The sequence below is a fragment of the Dreissena polymorpha genome, chromosome 12 (genome assembly GCF_020536995.1).
Source record: "Dreissena polymorpha isolate Duluth1 chromosome 12, UMN_Dpol_1.0, whole genome shotgun sequence".
NCBI classification, from domain to species: Eukaryota; Metazoa; Mollusca; class Bivalvia; order Myida; family Dreissenidae; genus Dreissena; species Dreissena polymorpha.
This window is the reverse complement of record NC_068366.1, coordinates 38,848,828-38,871,234: the sequence shown is the minus strand read 5'-3', so window position 1 is coordinate 38,871,234 and position 22,407 is coordinate 38,848,828. Positions and strand designations below refer to the sequence as shown.

The window sequence follows — 22,407 nt, the reverse complement described above, 5'->3', positions numbered from 1 at the left end:
AAACTGTAACTATACAGCTACAAACTAAGTGAATGAAGCTTAGACTGTGATTTATGCATTGCTACAAAATGGCTATATTTTTAGTGGCAAAACGATTTAAACTATTCGACAATAGTTTGCGAAAAAATAGAACCCTGCAAGATACCTGTATTTATGAAATATTTTAATTGCAAAACAAGTATGTTGTCATTCTGTTACACATTATTATACATTGATAATTAAAAAAGAAGACATTTAGCGGTGTTAAAATTTCCCAACAGTAAAAATCGTTCTGCTGATGAAGTCCGTAGTATACGGACGAAAGCTCCAGGTATGACTTTCAATACTTAGTGCAGGGGTTTTTAGCCTTATATAACAGAGGCCTATTAAAGGCCGCTTCCCAATTGAAAATTTATTTAAAATCATGCAGTTTTCCCAAAAATCCTAACTTACACCAGCTTTTTCATTTCCCAAAGCAGTAAATTTAGCGAGAATTATTCCAAAAATGAGCAATTTCTTCCCAAAATCCATAGGCTAGGACCTTTTCAAATGAAGCGAGGAAAACCCCTGTAGTGTGTGTAATTTGATAGTCTAAAACTTATTGGATAAAAAAATCCTGTCAATCAAAATTGATTTGACACATCACATTATTTTCATTATGTTAAATCAGTGTATGTTAAAATCAACTGCTTTAGCAAGCTGTTAAGTTGAATTGAGACATTTGATGAAACAAACTGTTTCCTGGGTAGGACCAGCACTAAGTGTCATTAGGGCGATCTAAAGAATGCTCCAACTTAAGGGATCAATACAGAGACCTCCCAGTGACTAAGCCAGTAAGCAGACACCATATCCACTATAACGCAGCCACTGAACCAGCTTTAAATTCCTGCGGCTAGAAAAGATCACGGATGAATATACGCTCCGTGTTAAAAATTCATGGTGATCATAAAAGCTTTTGCCCGTAAATTAGGTTGCACCTATAATCATATTATTGACCTAGTGTAACCCCTTGTTTTGCAAGTATTACGAAGAAAATGTCTATCAGAGCAACCAGTTACCCATCATTCCTCAGCAAACATGGTGCGTAGAAAGTTATTTAATTTGATTTTTAAATACCTTTGTGTGCGAGCCCTTTATTGTACGTTTCATACATGTATAATAGCCAGATGTATTATTTAGTTTATTTGATTTGTTTTATGTCATTATTTTTCCGCACAATTGCTCAATCGATCAGCTGATGAATAAAGGAATGTGCTTTGTCACATTGTTTACATTCTTTAGCCATCAGGTCAAAAACATATCCATTTGATAAATTTTAGAATAAAAACAAAACTGGCAACCCTAAATTCGTTTGTATATTTAAAATTAGACGTGTATAAAATGTAATTTATATGTTTTGATTGTCATGTGTTGTGTTTGCTAATCTTTCTTTCAATTTAATTTAATCTTCTCAGCATAGCCATAATTACGTATCATGGATTTTATACCCTTCTATCTTTTAGTTTCATCCATTTATATTGATTTGACCACCTTATATTTGGGAAATTATGGCTAGATTGATAATTGTAGGCTCTGGTACAATGTTTAAGTACTACCTTTGGTACTCTGTCTAGTCAGGGCTTGACACTAACAGTGGTCCGTTGACCCGGGGTCAGTAAAAAATATGGAGGACCAGTGAAACTAGAAATTTGGTTGATCCGTCTGACCAGTTAAAAATCAGGGCCAGATTATTGTGAAATACTGGTGGAAAGCCGTTTTCATCAATAAAACAACTTTATATGTTCATAATAAACCGATAATTTCATAATTATTTTATGGGTCGACTCGAGACTGGGATAAAAATAGCAACATATTTGAAATTCCAATTTTCTAGATGCCCGAATGAGAAAAACCTGTTGTCGGATCAAAAAATTGATTTGCGTTCCGCAAATGTCTCCTGACTTTGCCATGATCGATACACAAATTAACATAAAATTCGAAGCTTTCGGATAGAGAAATGAACAAAATGGTATTTATTATTTTGAAAAAGCAGCAATAATCAGCATTTTATCGATCCGAGTACCATCAGAATTTACTTTGTTTACTAGATTCAAATTTACACTGGAGGGCACAGGATAATGTTTTGATATTGCCAGAGAGTAAACTTGTGTATTTTAAAGATTACAACTTTGCGCGATGTGGAATTTTATTCGGGGGGTGGTTGAACCTCCGCCTAAAAAAACTAAAACTAATAGTTTTCTTTTTATGCACAATACATTGTGTATAGTTCGGAAAGTAAGTTGAAATTTGGGTAAAATAACATAGAAATTGTCGAACCACTTGAAATCTTGGAGGACCAGTAATTTCTGAAAGCTGGTGGTCCTTTGGGTCAGTAGGTAAAAAAACTAGTGTCAAGCCCTGCTAGTTGCAATACAGGGCTTTTCATCCTTATATAACAGAGGCCGATATTCGGCTCCTTCCCAATTCTAAAAAGCCTTATTTTTTCCCAACTCTGGCTGAAAGACTTCCCAAAAAAAAACGATTGAAATTCCCCTGAAAATCAAAAAAATAAACACAGCGGATAGTGTTTTGTAGCCAAGTTACTATTCGGTATAGTTTTACTGGTCTTGTAGATGATTGTAATTTCATTGAAAGCTTCCACGAGCGATAAACAAAGATGAAGGTTTATTTTGCGTAATTGTTGTCTGGTATCGATTTTATCGCTACCAGTTCAGTTCAGGTATTTCCCCACTACCGCTAAGCCGAATTTTAATTGTATTTGTGTACCAGTCTAGAACAGAATATTGCGTATTACGGGTTTTATTGTCGGTTTTTGCACGAGGGCCGCAAGGGAGGTCACCAGTGTCATCGCTGAATTTTCAGTTTTTAGTTTACTGTTCAAAAACTGCTGTTACCTGTTGAAAAGTTTATCTGTTTGAAAATATAGCTGGCCAATCTTTGAAAAGAACATTTCCAGGTCATTAATTCATAACAAAAATAAAGTTCAAACCATTATTGTGACTTTTTAAAATTGATTAAATGATTTACCTGTGATGAAATGCTTTAAAAGTTTTTTTCCCAAAATGGCCATTTATCGCGCTTAAATTTTCCAATTTGCAAGGCTAGGGCTTCTTCCCAATTTCCAGATGAAAAGCCCTGCAATAATTCAACTTTCAGCTTTATAACCCAATGGGCTGCTGAGAGTTGCAATGCGCTCTCTCTTGTCCATCAGGGTTCGACACTAAGGCACGTCCGACAGACATTGTCTAGTAAGATCGGTGGTCGGGCTAGTAAAACTGCGGGCTAGCTTGTCCGACTGGTCGTACATAAATAAAAAAAATCTATACTGATTCATATAACTATAAATAACTGCTGTGAAAACCTTTACTTTTAATGTGTAAAATTACTCTTGTATCCGTTATTTACGTTAAAACAAAACTAGTATATTTAAATAAACGCGGAGCATTCACATGATTCATCGCTATTTTTAAATGCAAAGGAGAGCTTCCTTCAGAAATTGCTTGTTTCAATTGGTCAAGTTGTCATGAATATTAATTAATTTCTGCAGTGACGTAAAACTGTAAAGCATGATTTTACGACTTCTATCGAAAATCAGTATCGTCAATTTAAACATTTTTGCGTAGCAGACAAGATAATGTAATTTAAAGAATGGCTGTGTTCAAGTTCGGATTTTTGTCCGACAAATCAGTTAAAAAAAGAATCCGACGCTTAACTGACACGAAACGTAAATATGAAGAAACACGAACACGTCAATTTTATCCTAGATGGAAAATCGAGTCAGTTCCCATGGCTTGAATTTGACGAAGAAAAGCAAAAAAAGGGTTATTTTATTGTCTTACTATATGCATAAAAAATCTGGTGTTCACTGATTATTTACTGATAAATCCTGATTAAACAGTTACATGACACAATTATGTTCATTTGCTATGTCATTTATGGTCTAGTAGACAGCAGGTTCGGGCAAGTACATTTTAAGAGGAGCTGGTCCGACGGTCTTGCTGTAAAAAAAGTTAATGTCGAACCCTGTCCATGGGTGCAAAATGTTATCAACAATGCAAGGGTTAAGGAACACTGAAACTGCAAAAACTTATTAAAGTTTACCTGTCTAAACCACAAACTCATCCAAATGGTACCATTAAAGCAAGAAATAATTGGTTTTTATTGACTTAGTTTTTCTTTTGTACGCTGTATCCGCCATGTTGGAAAATTGACCCAATATTGGTTAGGTCGCAGTACACCAATATTTTGCACTTCAGATTATGTGATGGAGCCTAGTAGAGTCGATAACGATGTGGTATTCGATAAAGAATACTGGTGCTTTCCACAGGATTTTTGTCAGGCGCACCGGGGCTGCTAGGGGTGGTTTGGGAGGGGTGTCCCCTCCCGACGTTGATTTTTTTTTATTTAACGTGTCAATTCACATTCTGTGGTGCGTTATAACTCAAAGAAAAACAGCGTCAAAAGACGTCATTTGGTGCGCTATGACTCTTAAAAAAAATCCCCATGTCATTTAAAAATATTTTATTTTTTATTGTTTAATTGTTTTAAAACTTTCCGGCACAGATAGTAAAATCCCGACTTGAACGATTGCCCAATACATCCATTTCAACCCGACTATTACTGTATACTTACTTCTTTTCAAGTTTCTATTTATTACCCGATAATCCCGTTTATTCCGTTTTTATCAATCACTCAGAGCCAGGGCTTCCCCTGGCTCAAAAATATCTTTAGCCAACATTTTAGCCAATTGGATTTTTTTGTAGCCAAATTTTAGAAACTGTAGCCAAAGTTTTAGCCAAGCATTTGGGACCGCCTCGTGAAAGTCTAGGGGTGTAAGAACACAAATAACTACAATATGACGCTTAAATATATTTATTACTATACCGGTAATCATCCTTTTAAAATATTGTACATAACAGAATATCAGTTTATAACAAAAAAAACATTTATAGATATGCATACATCAAGATATACATACATCAATGTAATAATCATACTTTTATTCTACATAACAGAATATCAGTTTATACATACATCATAAGCACATGTTCAGTTCACATTGTTTACAAAATAAGCACATTTTCATTATATTAAATATATTCATTCTTGAGCACATATTTCAATCTTTGCAAAACGTAACAGTTGATCAAGACTAAAGATGCTTTATTTTCAAAGCCTCTCACTTCATATTGTTAAACAGTTATATTTGGTCATTTGGATATGATAAACATTAGCTTTGACAGCATCTGTTGTTAAAACATTTTCTGTAAGTGGTGGATGATTTCTAGGCTCAAATAAATGAATGTTTTTCACGCATATCTCTTGACAGAAAGACCCAGATAATTGCCACCATCCATTCTAGTTGCCTGAAATATGATAAAACATAGTTTTACAAACTATCAACAACAAACCAACACATAAATGTCCGTATCTTTAAATGTCCGAATTTTTAACATATCCGAAATATATTACAACGAGTGAATGGTATACTTTTTATTTCCGAAATTGTTAGTTTCTTAATCAAACTTCACCTTTCCCAAAATATTATAGTAATGAAACTATTAAACAGAAATGCTCTTAAATTCCTGTTGAAACAAGCTTGCATGTGATTTTGTGAAGAAATAGTTTTTTGTTAAATGCTTTTGCCAGGCCCGTGGTATTGACATAATGTTCGATAACACCTTTTGTTTTCACACCAGCAAGAGTTCTATACATAGATGATGACGTCACTGCTAGTACACAATGCACCAGCAAGTTTCCTTTGTTACGATGACCGGTTCTGACCGGTGGTGCTGCAGAATGCGTATCAAATTTTCTGGTAAATAACACGATGGTGTATTGACGCACAGTCGAGGGTTTGAAGAGTTTACTATCTGGGATGGTACTTGACAGGCAAAAAAAGTTTTGTCAAGCATTTTCGCCAACCGAGAATTTTATTCGCCGAATTTAAAAAATGTTTCGCCGAGCATTTTCGCCAACCGAGAATTTTATTCGCCGAATTCGCAAATTTTTCGCCAACGGCGAATTTGGCGAACGACAGCGGAAGCCCTGAGAGCTCCAGATAAGGGCCGTACAGCCGTAAATACGCCTTTTTCTTGAAGATTTACGCATTTATTTTTATAAACTGGACGTACAATTACGACTCTACTAACCATTTTACGCATTTACGAAAAAGAATCTGGCCGTACCGATACGCCTGCGTCAGCACGGAATGATTTGTTGGTCTCTAACCTAACGGCGCTTTTCGTTAATTTATATTACTGAAAAGTTGTAGACTGGGTTCATATATTATTGTCTATTGTGTTGCGTGATTTCCTGTAACTTGTAAATCCGTCAAAAACAATATGTCTGCGCGCAATGGAATGCCGGCTTAACCGAAAGCGGTTCAAAACAACTCTTTGTTGTCACATGACTACATACGGTGTCGTCTAACCATCCTGACATTAAATCTGTGAACCCTGAAAAAGACATTGTAGCCCCAATATAAAACGATTTGATTGCATCGATGGCTTAAAACGTTAGAAAACATGATGGGAAACAGATGAGACAGTGGAATAAGTGTTCATTTACTTAGCTTACTAGTTGGCTTTTGTTTTCTTGTCAAGAAAAATGAAGAAATAGTATTAGTCATGAGTTTTAATGTGTAGTTGTATTTGCATCATTATTCAGAATGGAAAACCTAATACAATAACTGTTCAACAAGCTACATATGTTTATGTTATGTTATGTTATAATTGCTGCAAATGTTTCTCTAAAGTCAGTTATACACCCTTCAATATCCAAGAACACGGGTAGTACAGTACTACCTGTATTTTTGGATATGGTAGTACAGGTACTAATTGATTTTAAGCGTTACTCCTTTTCTTTCTGTCAGTGGCAGTACCGTTACTAATTTCACAAATCCTTATCTGGAGCTCTGATCACTTTCTGGTAAATATTTACGATAAAAGCTCTCAATTATTTCTTTAACACAAACCTTGCCATTTTTAAGTGACTTATAGATTTGATGAAATATTGCCTCTCAATATGCGTCAATCCCCTGACCTGTTGTGTGCTTGTTCATTCATTCATTTATTGTACATATGTGGCCACCGGCCCAAATACAATATGCAATCTAAATACATAGCAGCATTTATGTGCACCTGACGAGAGTCACATTACAACCATACACATACCATATTTCTTAACAATTAGGACTTAACTTATATTATATATTCTTTTACCGACATTTACGTTATCATACACAAAATACAATTTGCACTGTTCCAATGACGTTATGAATGTGTACGAGGTATTTGCTATATTCATTGTAAATTAAAGGCATGTGATAACAAATATGACGTTTTCTTTTTATCATTGCTGTCATAGTTAATCAGACTCGTCCATAAGATTCGCTTATAAACTTCACAAAAGTCGCCTACCCGCAAAATTTTCTGAACTATGACAGTCCATATGTCAAATTAATTAAAGATTAAACCAAAAAAAAATGCTCGGCATTTTGCCTTAATCTAGACTACCTATTCGAAACGAACTAGTAGGCAGTCTCAAGGCACAAGCAATAATGTAACTATGAAAAAGAACATTACAAACATCATGTTTGATACATATACCGTATGCTATCGAAAAAAAGTCAACAAATGTAAACAATCCGCTATTGTACTAGTCATATAAATATAGACATAAACTACAGAAAATATTAATTGTCATATATAGACATAAACTGACGCCACTCTTCTAATGCATAATATATAAACATAGCAAAATTTTGAATGGTTGTTGCATTCCTTGTTGACATAAGTCTATTAAATACATCTTGACTAACATCATTTAAGTAATGAAACGGAAAATACTTTCTTCTTAGTTCTGCATATAATGGACACACCATAACAACATGATACTCATCCTCAACACAGACGTCACAATAAACACAAGTTCTATATTCACGTTCCAAGTTAAAATATCTACCTTTCTCAATCATAAGGTTATGTGAGCATTGCCTAAAGTTTGCGAAACATTTCCTGAATTTATGTATATCAATAGCATTTACATACTGTTCAGTACCAAATTCACCTTTGTAATTGATGTAATGATACAATTTACTATTTTCAACACACTGTGCTCTCCAATTTACAATACTTTGATTTCTCAGCTCCCTAGCATAACAATCTAAAAACAGCTTCTCATTTACAACTGCCTGTGCCTCCCATACATAACCAAAGCCATTGGAATACAATGAGTTTCTAACATCAGTTACCCAGTTACAATAACCTAAACTATCATAATACATTAACATGTTATATGTAAGGCGTGGGTACAGTACAGCCAAGGCGGAACAAACATTTTTCGCGATCCGCGGCGGCAAGGCGAAACGAGTCGATGCCACGTCAGCTGTTGAAGCCGCGTAACTATGCGGCGGCAAGTCGAATTTCGCCGCGAAGCTTCGCATCTGTCCGCCGAGGCAAGCCTCGATCCGCGACATGACGCCGAGTCGATGCGTACATGTATCATAAAATAAACAATCTTTTTTAAATGATTAGTTGTTAAAAAAAATAAAAGAACATTTATAATAATATGTCAAATCATTATATTTAATGTGCGCGGATTCAAAATAAAATAGATATCATAGTTAATAAAAAAGCGTGCTGTTGTGTTTTTAGTGAGTGCATTCCCGTTTATAAACAAATTGTTGTAATCCTGAAAATTTAACAAAAATCAAAGTCATCAAAACAAAACACGATAATCAAGGGCATGTATTAATTCAATTCCAATAATAATTTATCTTTGTCATTTTTAGAATCGGCTTAAGTAGTTTAAGTTACTTTGTGTGCATCTATTAACTGCGCCGTTTCATTTTTATTTTATATTGCAGTGATATTATGGGCATTTTTCACCGTTGAATTGAACTGAAAAGAATAAACAGGTCAAAAGAGTTAGTGAAAATGTGGTTACTGACAATTAGCTGCAACTCATCTTGCTACCGGCTGTTTATAAAATTAGATATTTTTTATGACTGGACATTCTTCTAAGCCGAAATGATCCGTAAAATAAAATAGTGTCTTTTTGTCGTTTGAACGAATCTGCACTAAAACTAAATTCACATCGTAAATCGAATACTTTCTGTCGTAAGTTGGGAAAAACGAAAGTACGGTTGATATACAAATGCATTACTTTCTCTTTCCTGGATATTGTTTTAGTATGTTGATGCTGAATTCACAAATATAAGTGTATCTTAAGTGAAAACAAAAACAATAAATAACGGTTGCGATAGACACCTATTAACTGTTAGATGACCATTAGAAAACTTTAAATGATCAACAAACATATTTGTTTTTGGTTTTATTTTTACGACAACAGGTATTATCATATAAGCATATTTAGTGTGCCTGGCAAGTAAGTAAGTTTCCTGCCCGTAAAGAAAGTATATTACACATTAACAAGGTCACGTAATTATGTACAATTGTTTTCCCTTTCATATAGAGACATCAAGGCCACCAGGCAGCTGTTTTCGCACCTACGAGTGGTAAAGGCTCCAGAAGATGGGTGGATTTATAACTGCATGTTGTTTTTGCTATTATATTTTAGCAGAGTCAATTAGCAGTTTGAAGCCACAGAACGTTTGCTTGAGGAAGGACTGGGCGAGCAGTCGTTTTTTTATATGTAAATCAACCCAGAACATTGAACTGTGTATTGTGTGACATTATTGAATATTAAATGCAGGCTGTCAAGCGGTCATACTTTTTCCTACTTTTTCCTACTATTTCCTACTTTTTCATCAGGATCCTACTTTTTCCTATTTTTTTACCAAATCTTCCTACTATTCCTACTTTTTCATTTTCAATGGAGAATTATTTTTTTTTAAAGAGTTTATTTAGTAAACTTGCAGGATGAATGAATCTATGGCATGACTGTATCCCTGTTAATGTGCATTCATCTAGATGAGACCTGATGAGACCTAACAACCCATGCTGACTGTCTGCTAGCACCTCTTCAGGAAGCATAAATATTTATTTCTTATGTAACTTTTGAAATTATTAACAAGTTTTTTTTTAAATAACAATAGTGCCTTGTTTACTTCCTTAGCATTTGTACACTGCAGACTTCACTACCTTACACAGTTCCCAGTGATGCAAGAGCTGAGGGAACCCATTGTTTATTCCAGTTTTATTTTGTTTCCATTCACAACAATTTGACCAAACCTTATGCATGTTTACATGATATTGCTGTTTGGAATGTAGAGATATAGAGATACATGTATTGTATGAGTGGTTATGTAATATGGAATTTATTACACAAGTTATTTGAAAAAGATAAAATGATGCTTTGCCGAGTTTTTATCATTTACAAATATAATGTAATAAATTCTGTATTACATGACAACGGATATGATGTTCTATTGATATCATAGGTACATCATGTTTAGTATAAATTAAAGATAAATGCACAGAGCCTAAATGCCCTGATACATTTTTATGCTCCTGGTAGGGTGGCATATAGCAGTTGTACTGTCAGTTCGTTTGTCTGTCTGTCTGTCTGTCTGTGTGTTTGTCCGAAAACTTTAATATGGGCCATAACTTTTGCAATATTGAAGTCAATTTGATATTTGGCATGCATGTGTATCTCATGAAGCTGCACATTTTGAGTGGTGAAAGGTCAAGGTCATCCTTCAAGGTCAAAAGTCAAATATATATAGCTTCAAAAAGTCAAAAAATACAATCCAAGGGAAGTAATAAGCTTTAAGAGGGAGATAATTTCTAAACCTGCCAAATGATATATTGAAATTTTATTTCAAAGCGGCGCAATAGTGGGCATTGTGTTTCTGACAAACACAATTCTTGTCTAATGATGCCATAGCTAGTGAGGTAACTTTAAGGTGTTACAGCGTAGTATTAAAATTCTTAAACGGCATTATTACACTCCCGCGAAGTCATCAATAATGTAAAAACCATTATTTGAAACTGGAATAAACAATATAGTGCAACTGTTTCATTGCCCAATCAATGATGGCATAAAAGATGTCAGGTGATAAGGTCTATCTCCAGTTGCATAATCTGCTCTGCAATGACCAGTCATTTTGAATGTAACTTAAGTCATTATAACTGCACCCTATTGTCAATTTAAAGGTTTTACGATGTAGCTGTAGCAGAGCATTGACACTGCTTTATATATTAGTATTCATATTGTACAACAAGTTAGTGTATCACTAAATAAATTTGGTCTTCTGCCTAAGGATATAACATGCACAATATATTAGTAATATATTGTTACCATTTGTATATCGATACACAGAAGACCTCTAACCACTTATTTGATGATACACCAAAATGAACAGCATCTAATTATACTTCTTAATCAGGGTAGCTTTGCTTGAAACTTAATTATCATAGATACACTATAAGTGCTAAAATGCCTAGTGGGAAAACAAAGTTTTACCCTTCATGGATGGAGAAGTTGGACAACAGTGGAAAAACACTTGGATCATGGTGCAAGAGAGATACCGGCAATGAGTTTGCAAGATATTGTACTGTCTGCATGAAGTCCATCTGTGTTGTAATTCTGGTGCTTATCAACTGATAAGTCAGGCAGATGGACAAAAACACAAGGAAAACTTGAAATACATGCATGATAATTCACAAAAGCGTTTGTTTGGAAGTGCTCCAAAGCCAAGCAGCTCTCAGGGTGGTGGGGATAAATCTTTCTGTATGCAAGTACATTCATCACACAAGGAACAGATACAAAAGGCTGAAATCATCTGGGCCCTTAAGGTAGCTTCAAGTGGGTATCCATACAGAACATGTGATGGCACTCCTGCTCTGTTTCCAGCTATGTTTCCTGGACCTGTGGTTAAAATATTGGTATTATGTATTCCTACTTTTGAGGGAAAAGTTCCTACTTTTTCCTACTTTTTTCCTTCTTTTCTTGCAAAAGTCGTTCCTATTTTTTCCTACTTTTTGAAAAAAGGTCACTTGACAGCCTGTAAATGTATTCGAATTGTGTTATTTGTCGAAAATTCAGACTTATCATGGATGTAAAATAATTGATAAAGCTCCTGAAACACAAACATAAAAAACGCTATTTTAATATAAAATAAAGTATGTTGGTAATGTGTTATGATTTATGCAATCAAAAAACAATAGTTATTTGTAATAAAGATTTTTGCCATTTACTTCCGACTTACGTTGTCCTTGTAACACTGCTTGAATAAAACAGCCAAACACTGAAAATGAAATACAAATATGTTAATAACAAATTACCGGTAACGCTACATCGTGTTTAGAAGCGGTTACCACACACGTTATAATTTACTTCCGACTTACGCTGTCCTTGTAACACTTCTTGAATAAAACAGCCTTACACTGAAACGGAAATAAAAATATGTTACTACATGTACATGTACATTCAAACTCATAAACGCTACATCGTGTGTATATAGAAGCGGTAACCATTACATTTTGCAAATATCTAATTAAAGGCTTCATTTAAAATAAATATTGATATATTTAAAGACGTGATATTATATAAATATTCTGTAAAGCATCATATAAAAATCATATCCGCTTATTAAAGTAATATGATGGGCACATTTAACTGTTGAATTGAGCTGAAAAGAATTAACAGGTCAAAATAGTTTGTTGAAATGTGGTTACTGACCAATTATCTGCAACACATCTTGCTAGCCTACCAGTTGTTTATAAAAAAAATTATTATAGTCGATATTTTACATGACTCATCCAGTCCTCTAAGAAAAATGGATCCGTAAAACAAAATAGTGTCTTTGTGTCGTATGAACGAATCTGCACTAAACCTAGATTTACATCGTAAATCGAATAATTTCTGTCGTCAGTTGTCAAAGTACGGTCGATATTCAAATGCATTATTTTCCTTTTTTCGGGATATTGTTTTGGTATGTTGATGCTGCATTAACAAATATAAGTGTATTTAAGTGAAAACACAAACAATAAACAACGGTTGCGATAGGCACCTATAAACTGTACGATGCCCATGATATCACTTTATAACATGAAACTAATAACTATGAAAGTGGCGTAAATCTAGGTTTCTATGCTACATAAATGAACATGTAGATGTATATCTATTCACTTGATCCGCCGCGTACGTATGCGGCGGATTCACTCCGCGAAAGTACGCGAGGTTGATACAGGCTCGGCGTCGTTGCGCGGAACGATGCAGAGTGCCGCGGCGAATTGCCGCGTGAACACACGATTCGGCCGCCGCGTACTAATAATCTTGCTGTGGCGTAGCCGCGGATAATGTTTGTTCCGCCTTGGCTGTACTGTATCCATAATTTGGCATACACAACAACCTAACCCAGTATTTTATACACCTTTTTGCTGATGATATATACATTGGATATCTCCCCAAATCACCAAGTACAGCGTCGTTGCATGCAGATTTATTGGAACCTAGGAAGCGTTTACATGCATACATATGTACAGTTTCTACTGCAGGCATAGTTTTAAGGCCCCATGATTCGGAACCATACAATAATATTGTCGCAACTTTACTATCAAACAGCTTAAAGAAAGTTCTATAAGGTAAACACTGAAACTGTTGGAGAGAATCAAAAAGACATAAAAGAGCTTTTTTAGCTTTCAAGGACATCACCTCTGCCATTTTATACATTGATAATTTAGAACTAAAATATACTCCAACATATGTAAAACCATTTACTATCTCAATTGGTAAATTTGCATAAGACCATCTCTCATTTCTAGAAGGACGTCCGCCTCTCTTTAAACACAATATCTTTGTTTTCTCAATATTAACACTTAACTTATTGTTAGAACAAAACGTTTGCAGGACATTCAGTTGCTTTTGTAGACCAATGACTGTATCTGACAAAAGTGCAATATCATCGGCAAACATAAGTAGAAATATTTCTACTATATCTGGAAACAGTTGTATCCCGCGGATATTGTTTTCAACTAATAATGTATGTAATTCATCAATAAACAGAACGAACAAAATCGAACTGAGCTTACAGCCCTGACGTAATCCTAAAGGACACGAAAAACTTTGGCTTAAACCCTGTGATGTTCTAACACATGATTTTACAGACACATAAATTGATTGTATAACATCAAATAATTTACCCTTTATACCTTGCTTTTGTAAAATATTATACAGAATAGGACGATTCACAGAATCGAAGGCTTTCTGGAAATCAACAAATGCAACATACATGTAAACAGCTTTTCTCTACAAACAAAAATATTTCTGAATAATTCCATATAACACATATGCATTATCAATGGTTGAGTGCGCCACCCTAAAACCACTTTGAGATTCGTATAACCTGTCGTACGCTTCAGCATAAAATGTTAGTCTCGTTGTAATAATCGATATATAAAGTTTAAAGTAATGAGATACCTCTATAGTTATTAGTAGAATTAATATTTCCTTTCTTATGCAAAGGTACAATGATACACTTAGTCCAACTCTCTGGGAATTCACCTGTCATATATAATCTATTGAACAATTTACTAAGAAATGGCAATAACACAGTTTTACCATAGATAAGTTGCTGCGGTATAACATTACCACAGACAGCCTTCTTAACATTAAGACTTTTAATTGAAGCATATATTTCTTCATAAGTTATACATTAAATAAATATAACGTCTTCGATATCATCGATAATGACTTGTTTGTCGCCTTAAACTCTGCCGGTGAGTCATAATTGGGCAGAGTAAAAACACCCTTAAAATGATCGTACCACTCCTCCAGTGTAATATTTGGTTCACTGCGTGGCTTGCCCGTCAGTCGCCTTATATACGCCCAGAAGTCTCGGTTACATGTCGATTCTAACTTGCTTATTGTCTGCTTATTATATAAACAGCGTTTTCTCTTACACAACTGTTTAAAATATTGTTTAGCATTGAGATACATTTCTAGATCGTTTTCTGTTCGACTACATCTAAAACGTTGTAACAATTTCCTACAGTCACGTTTGGCCACATTACATGTTGCATCAAACCACGGAGTTCGCCTATTTACAAAATTTTGTTTTACTCTCTTAAAACGTTCACTACATTTAACAATAACACCCTCAAACTCACTGATTATTACATTTATATCTTCGTTCACATAGTCCAGCTTATTTTCCAATAGACAAAAATTTTCACTCAAAATTGCTTCTGTAAGCCCCTGCACATAACACTCTGCACTTTCATCGTTTATATGGTATTTACTTATCTCCCTTTTGTAATTTGACGTATTCGTACATGGCGCTTTACATTTTACACGCAATGACAATGGTAAATGGCAACTCTCTGGATAGTCTAAAATAAGAAAGCTGTCTATATAACTAAACAGACTTTGTGACACAATGAAATAGTCAATTGTACTTCGCCCGTTCGAATTTATAAACGTGTAATCAGAACTTGCTGGTCCAAATCGACCGTTTACAATATAACACCCATATGCTTTACAAAAGTCAATCAGTTCTCTCCCGTATCTATTAACTACGAAGTCGCGGTTTACGCGTATAATACCAATGTCACCATCAAGAATACTATCAAGATCCTGAAAAAATGGAATATTGCTATTGCAAACTATTAGTCTAACATATCCGATGTGCATGCGTTGAGATCTCCGCATATAATGTATTCTGCATTCGTTAAATTAATCTCACTTATAATATCTTCGATTTGTTGCAGAATTGACCTATGGTTATCACTCCGTTCATAAAGGGGTGACGACTCCGGGGGTATGTACAAATTCATAAATATAACATATTTATGAAGGTCAAATAATGATTTGTCAATTTTTAGTATAACACCGTGCTCAAAAATTGTCTACAATACAAGTAATATATTTTGCGATATTGTGTTTAACTCCAACGACTACACCACCCATTGATCTTCCGCCGACTAAAGACAATTTGGCCTTACAAAAATATAGTATATGATTTGTAAAATATTCCAAACAATAATCCGTGTCCACATCCCAAGTTTCCTGTAAACCGAAAATGTCATATTTTTCTAATCGCATACAAATATCAAAATTACACAATTTGGCTTTTAGACCTTCAATATTCCAAGTCAATATTCGGAGAATACTCATTCCGGCACTTGAGCCTTGGCCGCACCCCTATATGTGAGTCACTTCATTTGGGTTACCAATGTCCATGACAACACCATCTGACTGCTCATTCAACTCCAACCGACGTACTGCCCGGCGATAAATACGGCTGTTATCACTTTTGCGTTTAGTGCACAATTGACCATTTTTAAAATAACCAATGAGACCTTTCTTTTTTTACTTCCTTAAGTTGCTGTCGTTGTAAGTACATGTACGAGAGGTCGTTTGATATTCTAATGCCCTTGCAGGGTTTTTTATCCACTTTTTGGGAAGATAGCCCATGGCTTTGGAATTGGGAATTTTATCGGCATTTTCATGAAATTGGGAAAATAAATTCATTAGCCTTTTTTTTTTCCACATGAAAAGTCCACTGATTAGGGAAATACTAAATTTTACATAACTCTTTATAATCATTCAAATTAAACGAACAAAATCATATAATACTTTGTTAGATGTAATTGAATTAAAATTGAGATAAAATACGCATAAGACACTTCTTTCACAAAAAAAAAAAAATTATTTTTTTTAAATTGAGAATTTTTTGCCACTTTTTGGGAAAAAGTATACTTTTTGGGATTGGGAACATAGCCGAATTTCGGCTATAAAATCGGGCCCAAAAAAAACCTGCCTTGACCCTAAGAGTGTCCCTGTATTTAAACAGTTTAAATTTGTCATTGCTTCGTGAAAACTGCACCAGTACCATGCGCGTATCGTCGTGTTCACGCTCATCATCGCCATCTTCTCTCGCTTGCCTTTCTCGCTTTTCCCCAATTCGCCGAACTGAAACTATTGATGTTATATCGAGGGAATCACTTTCCTCAGTGACGTCTAGAACTTCATTCGCTACAAGTGCAAGCAATTCTTGTTTGTTCGTTTCCGATTCCTTTAGTCCAAATAATCTCAATGAACATTTTAACCGATCAGATTCGATGATATTTAATTGGGTCTCGATGTGCGTTATTCGCCGCTCGTTACATTTATCGTTAATAGATAAGGCTTGCAGATCCATATGCAGAACATCAGACATTTCCGATATATCACCTACTCGTTCCTCTAGTTTACCCAACCTGTAATCAGATTTATTTTGTGCTTCTTCCACGCGATTAACCTTCGAACGAATAATAGAAATTTCAGATTTTAACCCAATAATTTCGGTCTTAACACTGTGGACTTCCGACCTAACCTGTCGAATTTCATTATTTGTAGTATGGATAGCTGACAAAATTTTCTCCATATTTTCAGTCGAAACATCAGTAACAGGGCCTGGGTTTAACTCGACATCTGACGACAAAAGCAGGATTCTAGCAAAGTAACCCGCATATGTGTAGTGTTTTATCCAGGCCATTTTGTCGTGGCGCGGCGCCACGCCGCTTTTTGGAAGCGCCTCGCTGCCCCTTTCAAAGCAAATCAGCGCCACGCTGCCCTTTTACAAAGGACGCCGACCTGTTTTCCGCCGTGCGCGACCTTATTGATAACATCTTAATTGCCTCTTAACCAAGCTTCTAAGCCGACTATAATCAGCGAAGATTCGCGCGGTTGTGAATTCGTCATGCGTGAATAACCATGTGTCAATATCAATCGATAATTTCAGTGGCTTTGTAACACTAATCGGTCCGGGAACAAACGTGCACAGTTACTTAGGAGACTTGATGAAAACCTCGATGTTATTCACGTGGAAATTCATGCATTATTCAGTTATATCAAAACATTTATTATTACGCGTAATTAAATTTAAAAAAAACACCAGTTGTATCTTGAAAATATTGATTTGATTTCAATTTAATGCAAAAAAGTTTTAAAATAAAAATTAATTTTAACAGGGCTTGCACTAAGCGGCGTACGGCCTTATATTACGCCCGATAATTGTTTCCATACGCCGATTACAAAACCCCATGACGTCAACTGTACTTCCTGAAAATTGGCCATACGCCGAATATAGCATCCAGTGACATATTAAAGCTGTCGATTAAAATAACGCTCCGCCTCCTATCCAATACAATTGGCGCAGGCTCACAGTAGATGTGTGTTGATGAATTGTAGCAGACGACAATCTTAACGCGTTTGCTGTTCACGGTTAGGCAGACCGCGCTTAATTGGAGCACGTGCTTGTTTATTGTCACGATGTTTTGATTACAATAAGGTGTGAATGTCGGCAAAGAAGTTGATACCCCGTCTTGGACCCTATTTGGCAAAAAGTTGTTAATTGTTGTAACAGTAGTAGGTCTGCACCATTGGTTCAATTAAGAACATTATGACCCGTTTGTAACTTGTCAAAATATGTTGATTGGCAAACACAGATATGAATTTTACAAAAATATTGAACTTGTACCACTTATCATTCGTGTTTAGAATGTCGCAAGGTACGCTTTCCGATTTTGGCATTCCACTTTCGACGAAACGTAAATTAGAAATTGATGCAAATTGCTTTGTAAGCAAAACAAGTTTATATCGGAGACCAATTAACGTGTATTGAATTAATTGACAATGAACAAAAGACAGTACGGCGCCGTTCCTAGTTACACTTTTTGCGAAATAAAATGTACACAATACAACACGTGGTCATGAAAGTTCAAAGTGAAAATAATACCCGTTTACAATTTTATGCGGCAACACTTTAAAGATGCATATAAAGGACTTGTTTGTGCAATGTGTGTAACGTTTTAAATATAAATAATTGTTTAAGAGGGTAACTCATTTAACAGTATTCTAAGACTTCTTTGAAAAGCTATAGTTTGTATAAGATATATATCCTATGGTGTTTAATCTTGTTTTTTGTTACTACATGAAAATATAAAACACATAATAAAATATACATTCTGGATTTTGTTGGTTTAATTATTCAACAATGAATCTCAAAACTATACATACAATGTTTGTGTGTAACAAAGCTTGTTATTAAGTCACTATACAGATATATTTGTGCCCTTTTTATGGATGTCGCGCGCTAAAGTGCCCTTTTTTGAAATTTTGCACCACGCCCCTTTTCCTTCCTGTATAAAACACTATATGTGCATGTATATAATATGTACAAATAGACATAGTCTCTTGTGGCGATATATAGGTGGTGGAGTGACAGACATCATAATCATTGGCACCAAAAGTGTCCTCTACATATCGCACAGATGCCATAACACAATATTAATGCACCGAATGCAGATAATAGAAACATGCTCGTGACTAATGTTTGTAAGTGTATGTCTGTCCCATTGTGATGGCTCTGGTATTTACTTGTTTTCTGTGTTCGACATATAACTCTCAAACTCAAAGTGAAACTACCAACACGAGCACGATATGTATTTATGTCTACGCCCATGGTTGAGTGCAATAAATTCAATTGCCCCCGTTGATTAACAAGCTAAATAAACACAGTACATACAGTAGTGTAGCTCCTGGCTAATCCGCTTATTATTCCTCCACACAATAGACACAATAACCACTGCCCCTCATAACAATGACCATCACAATGGAATGTCCGATAGTGTCCGATAATTTAATCCGAGGTATAAGTCCAATGACAAAGTTACACAGGTGATATTTAAATTATCTTCAAATTTAAAGTTTATCAAGTTTAATTTTAAGTTTATCAATCATAATTTCGTAACTAAAATAACATCAACTGCTAGATCATCTCATTCTCATTATTTCAGTAGAAATTTCAACAGCGTATTTTCAGAATAAGTCCATAATAGAACACTTAAACTGCAGACACATTTAAACGTGACTTCACCTGTCGGGGTACACAATAATATGTTAAAACGCTCAATACACGCACGCTTTTATATGCAAATGACGCGACGTTGTACATGCTGCATAATTTTTGTGCTCTTTTTAATTGAGAAAAAGATTCGACACAAAATAAATCTGCACTGCTAATTTGAAGCAAAAATATTTAACGTTGCGGTAACATTTACATTCGGAAGTGTGTTTCGGATTAAAAACGCGTTAACATCGACGTACGGGAATGGGTTTCGGATTACAAATTTAATTATTCCCATTTGAGATTTCAACAATTATTAAACGTTGCGTTATAAATTCAACGATAATTTGTTTAAACACTTTACTAGTAGAATACATGTTTTGACGGAATTATGCATGAAATTCACGAGGATCACGGCCGGTTGCCATGATCAGTCTTCTTACTATCGATTATCGGACAAAACATTTAAAAGTGTGCGTAATTAATTCAACGAAAATTTGTTAAAGCGCATTACGTGTCGAATAAATGTCAGAAAAACGAGGTGAATCAGTTCTATAAATGGACATGATGAAATATACATGTACTGTAATTAAATTGTTATCACATTATTGTAACCGGGATTCTTTTGCACAACTTCCTCGCTATAATAATTAATTGTTTACCACTTGCAATTAATTTCTCGTATTAATTATGAGTCATAGGTAACACTTGTTTACAGTAAAAAGGTGTGATGATGATGCCCGAAAACGTCTTTAATGTACTGTACTGTACTAATTACCGGTTTTATATTACGTAAATGGTACAATTTCTTGCTAAGCAAGCTGCGATAATCTCTTACTTCATGCTCGACGTCAATAAAAAATAATGGTCGATAGTTAACCCCGCCCTCATAAGCATTCGCGTAACCGATTGGACGATGAACTTCACAGTTTGACGACTGGTAAGTTACCAGATACATCCTTGTCAGCATGTAAATGACTGTGTAATGTGGCTAGAATAATCGATACGCGCGTCATGCTATTCTCTTATCAGTGGATTATCCATTACCCCATGTGTTGTTTATGGCGATTACTTGTGAAAGTAGGTACCGAGTGCTGTTTTAAAACAGGGAATATTGATACGCTGGTAGAGAAACCTTGATTTTTTTGGACAATCTCCACTTTCTTTTACTTAAAAATACACTGATCGGAAAATTTCAAGCGCCCCGGGGACTCTGATTTCGAAATTCAAGCGCCCCAGCAAGGGGCGCTTAAATGGCCTGGGGAAAACCCTGCAGAATACACTGTTTCAAATTTAAACATTAAGCGAGAAAAGTGTGTTGAAACATCGTAGTGTTTTTATAGGGTGCATGCAAAGGATAATATCCGTAGGTTGCCATTCAGGTAAATTTAACATGTTTATTATTTCTTTAACACAAACCTTGCCATTTTTCTATAGTATCAAATATATTTTAAATGGCTATTTATAAATATGATGAAATATTGCCTCTGAACATGCGTCGATCCCCTGACGTGTTGTGTGCTTAAAACGCACAATACACGCACCAGGGGTTTTTATCTGATTTGGGGAAAGGGCCTGGCCTTTTTTGAGGGGAAAAAAATCGCACGAAACGCCGGATTTTGGGGGAAATAATCACACAAAACGCCAGATTTGGGGGAAAATAAGGAAAGTCTTAAATAATCAATTCAGCATATTTTACTGTTTTTAAAACAAATTCAAGGAAACAAAAAATTTAATAATGCAATATTTTTCTATTTTCTACACTGGATCAGGTAAACTTATATATTTAAAGGTTAAAAAAAATGTTTTTATTTTTTGGAGGGGAAAATGAAATCTAGGGGGAAAATTTACCAGCTGAGGGAAACAAAAAATCGGAGGGGAAAGGGCCGATTTTCGGCGGGTCACAAAGAAGGGGAAAAAACCCTGCGCACACTTTCTATGCAAACGACGCGACGTTTTTCATGCTGCATAATTTTCACGCTCTTTTAAATTGAAAAAAAGATTCGACACAAAATAAATGCACTGCTAATTTAAAGCAAGAATATTTCAATGTTGTGGTAACATTTACATTCGGAAGTGTGTTTCGGATTAAAAACCCGTTAACATTGACTTACGGGAATGGGTTTCGGATTACTTTAATAATTCCCATTTGAGATTTCAACAAATATAAGTAACTGTCAGAATACACTACATGGCCCGTGATTTTTGCCGCGATTTTCGCAGCACTGCAATCGATGCAACGTGACAAATCGCGGTGATTCAGAGCGACAAGAAAATTTGGGTGATGTCTCGGCGACTCCACGGTGACCGTCGCGCGATGTATCTCGCTGTTACGCATTCAGCGCGAATCACTGCAAATCACCGCGAACCGCTGTGGCTCACCTTTTTAAGCGAGTTACGTTGAGGGTTACACTAACATGTACATGTAACATATATGTATACACTTACATTATACATTGCAATAAAAAAGCTTTTGTTGTTGTTGTATACAAGGGGCGTATTAGCTTAAATACTCCCGTTCCAACATGAGCTTGATGAAGTAATGTCGGAAGCTTTAACGGCTCCAAATTAACATAACAGCGCAGAATGATCATGCAATAATTATTGAACATAAAATGTAAACATTATTT

The 22,407-nt window shown here is 35.2% G+C and overlaps 1 protein-coding gene across 2 annotated transcripts in view; it reads left to right on the top strand.

Annotated features, from left to right (window-relative positions):
* Positions 1-1,014: 1,014 nt before the first annotated feature.
* LOC127852906 (BTB/POZ domain-containing protein 10-like) overlaps positions 1,015-22,407 on the top strand; it is a 35,594-nt gene continuing 14,201 nt past the window's right edge. Inside the window, exon 1 of one of the 2 annotated variants that reach the window (XM_052386948.1) lies at positions 1,015-1,059. The gene's annotated coding sequence lies outside the window, so the exon portion shown is untranslated. Of the gene's footprint in view, positions 1,060-17,326; positions 17,390-22,407 lie in introns of those variants that run through there. The other variant, XM_052386947.1, reaches the window with a different exon arrangement.